The sequence below is a fragment of the Odocoileus virginianus genome, chromosome 13 (assembly GCF_023699985.2).
Source record: "Odocoileus virginianus isolate 20LAN1187 ecotype Illinois chromosome 13, Ovbor_1.2, whole genome shotgun sequence".
Lineage (NCBI taxonomy): Eukaryota > Metazoa > Chordata > Mammalia > Artiodactyla > Cervidae > Odocoileus > Odocoileus virginianus.
In genome coordinates this window covers 14,011,095-14,014,773 of record NC_069686.1, presented here as the reverse complement: position 1 = coordinate 14,014,773, position 3,679 = coordinate 14,011,095, and the positions used below count along the sequence as shown (strand labels likewise).

Here is a 3,679-nt window from a genome sequence, read left to right as displayed (position 1 = left end):
CATTACTTTTGCAATTCTTTCTGTCATTGTTGTTTTTAGTACCTCCACCCCCATCCTCTTCTTCTGAGACTCAATTGACATAAATATTGGCCTTTTGTTATTTTCTCACTGACACTTATGTCTCTGTTAATTTTTTAAATCTTAAATTCTCTTTGTTGTTGGGTTTGCATAATTTCTATTGATCAAATTTACATTCATAGACCCTTTCCTTCTTTCTGTGACACCATTCTGCTATTGAGTTCATCCAGTGAGTTTTTAAAATTTCAGTTGCCATACTTGTATTGCTAAAATTTTCGTTGGGTTCTTTTAAAAAGTATCTGTTTTTCTTCTGAAGCTTTCTGCTTTTCTTTTCTTTTCTTTTTTTTTTTTTTTTGGAAACTAAACACATTTTAATAGAAAACAAAATACAAAATAACTCTTTTCAGAAAACAGAAATATTTAATCCTTTTCCCACAAATTAGAAGTCGCTTCATCCTCAGAGCATAGTTTTTGATGCATGTGTTCGTACTTATGATTTGTTTCACAGACTGTTCAATAAACTGCTATCGCAAAGCAGGTGGGAGGGATGATCTCAGGAGGAAAAGATGCTGGAAAAGCCACACCTCGGAATCATTTGGAAATTCAACATTTTTTAATTCTTTCTTTTGACTTTTCACTTCTAATCATTTTCATTTCTTTACCACAATCCGACCTTTTGGGGGAGAGAATTGTTAATAGAAGTGCAGCCACAAAAAGAATCTTTCTTTCACACCACTGCTGCAAGAGCCCAAGACTTTCTCAGTCAAATCCGCCCACCCACTTTCAGAAACATGTCAGCCGGAGTGATCCAGCTGTCACTCAGGAGATTTCCCTTTCTCCCAACACACTGCGCGACCAAGTTCTCTCAATTCCCTGAACCTCAAAACTCCAAGTGTCACAGCCAGTGCCAGGAGTAAGACCTGAAAGATGAGAGCAGAGAAGCCCCCTCTGCCAGTGCTAGGTCTCCTCTTCTCAGTAATAATTATAATAACAATAATAAACAGTCCTGGTTCTCTGTAATCACAGAAAAGGAAAAACATTTGCCAGGATGACCCTGCCCCCTTGCCTAATTCTCACCCCCGCATTCCTCCCTGGAGAGAGTCCCTTCCACCCGGTGACCCTGCGGCACTGCTCCTGGGGAGGGTGCCTGGCAAACATCCTCAGGTCAAGTGCAGCCTCAGCGAGGCAAGGGCACCTTGGTGCCAGAGATAGGGAGGGGCCACACGAGGACACAGTGGGATCTCCGTGATTCCTATCTCACGTTTGCTCCCCGTCACCACCCTTCCTGGCTCTGTGCTTCCACACCTGGGGGCTGAGTGGAGAGTGGTGGGTTCGGGACACCGGAAGGGCAAGGGGGGACACGGGGAGTCTTTCACAGTCAGTCAGTGATTCTGTCTGTCCTAAGACTTGCTGTCTGGAGCCCTTAGTATGCCCCAGTCTGTCATATCAAAGATCCAAATCAATGTTCCTGACTTTCTTGTGTGATTCCGGTCACCAGCAGGAGGTTGCAGGCCATAAACTGCACGCTCAGAACATTGCTCATCTGGCCAGTGTAGACGCCCACGAGCTCGCTGGATGAGCCGTCTGCGGGGGTGCTGCAGTGCGCGCTTCTAATGTCCCAGACGCGCACAGAGTTGTCCATGGATGCGGACGCGATCAGGCTGCTGTCCGGGCTGAAGGTCAGGCTGGTGATGTTGTCCGTGTGGCCCCGCAGCTCTTTGTAGAGGGTCCCGGACGCCAGGTCCCAAAGCTTCAGCCGCTGGTCCTCGCCCGCGGATGCCAGGTACTTACCATTGGGGGAAAAGGCCAGGGAGAGCACAGGGCTGCGGTGGCCCGTGAAGAGCCTCACTGAGTTCCCCTGCTGGGTGCTCCACAGCCGCACCGTCTTATCGGTCGAGCCCGTGGCTAAGTAGTTTGAATTGGGGTGGAACTTGACACAGTCCACGTCTGCCAGGTGCCCGGCGTAAATTCGCAGTGGGTACGTCCGATCAAATGACCACAGCCGGGCCGTGCGGTCGTGGGACCCGCTGGCGAAGTACAGGCTGTGCGGGCTGATGTCCAGGTCCCATACGGGGTATGCATGGCCCTGGTACCGCACGGTGTTGGTGAAGCTGCCCAGGTCCCAGTACCTGATGGACATGTCTTCGGAGCAGGAGAGCAGCCCCGAGCTGTCCGCGAGGAACCTGGTGCTGTACACTGGCCCGCAGTGTCCCCGCAGGACCTTCATCTCCGTGCCTGCATTGTCATCCTCGTCATCCTCCTCTTCGAGGATATCACAAGCCAAGTGGATGCGGGACACATCTACTTGATGGGGTTCTGACTTTAACTTCTTGGAGCGCAGACTCCACAGTTTTATACAGGAGTTGTCGAAGCCTGCCGCGAGCAGCTTGCTGTCCGGGGAGACCTCTGCAGTGTTCAGCAGCTGCTCTGTGTTGTAGAAGGCGTAGAAGCAGATGGTGGTGAGCGAGGGGGGGCCGTCCTTGACGCGCTTGATGCTCTCCTGCAGGAGCTCCAGCGCGGCCTCATTCTGCAGGATGGGCGCCGGCACGTCGGCGGGCTCCAGGCCACCACCCTCGCCGCGGGAAGAGCCCCCGCTGGCGTAGAGCTGGTAGTCCGTCCTCTTGGCGGGCTGCACGTCCAGGTGGATGTGCCAGGCGAGGACCCTGCACAGCGCGGTGTTGTTGTCACTCTGGAGGTAGCGGAGAAGGTAGTTGTAGCTGTCTTCCTGCAGACGAACCACGTACTTGTTGTCCAGGAAGGCTCTCAGCCGGAAGTTAGACAGGATGTCCTGGATGGTCTGTGTGGTCTGGAGCTGTTCGATGACATCCTTCTGGCTGGCGTTCTGCAGAAACATTCCATGGAAGCGGCTGTAAAAGCTTTCCACTGTGCTCTTCGGACTGTTCTGGACCAGGTTGAGATGGAGGTAGACAAAGAGAGGGTAGAGGAGAGGCATCACTTCGTGGCTGTGCTGGGAGTCAGAATCGGTGAGAAAATTCCGCAGCCGTCCAAACTGTACTTCATACTGCTGGGGCTCTGCCTGGCAAGGGGCTGCGGACACTATGTTGGCACAACCAGATTCTGATTGGACTGCAAGGCTGGCAGCCATCTCCTCGGTGCTCTGTGACAGCCGCAGGCCTTGCTTCAGTGGGCCATCCGCATCCCCGTACTGCCGGCGTTTGAGGTAGCAGGACACGGCCATCTGGATCTGCTCGGTGCGGACCCGTTTCATGACTGAACATCCCAGGCGGCTCCCGCTTCCCCCGCCGCCGCTGCCGCCAGGGTCGCCCCGCGTCCGCCTCCGTCGCCTTCGCGGCAGGCTCGCTCTCCGCAGCCGGCTCAGCCGGACCCCCGAGCCCCGAGCCCTGCCGCCCCCGCGGCGGCTCTGGGCGGCCGCCCCATGACTGACTAACGCGGAGCCGCCGCGGGCTGGGCCCAGCTTTCTGCTTTTCTATTTGCATTAACAGAGTTTGTAATTTCTTGTTGAAACATTTAAATAATAGCTGCTTTAAATTCAATTAGATAATGTGAATGTGTTATCTTGGCATTAATGTTTGTTGATTGTTTTTTCCCATGTGAATCTAGTTTTCCTGTTCTTTCCGTGGTAATTTTAGATTGCATTCTGAAAAATTTTTAATATTGTACTATGAGACTCTGAGTCTTG

General features: G+C 52.4%; 1 pseudogene; it reads right to left on the bottom strand.

Moving 5' to 3' along the window:
- Positions 1-483: 483 nt before the first annotated feature.
- On the bottom strand, positions 484-3,445 carry LOC139038035 (TAF5-like RNA polymerase II p300/CBP-associated factor-associated factor 65 kDa subunit 5L pseudogene; annotated as a pseudogene).
- Between the last annotated feature and the right edge of the window lie 234 nt (positions 3,446-3,679).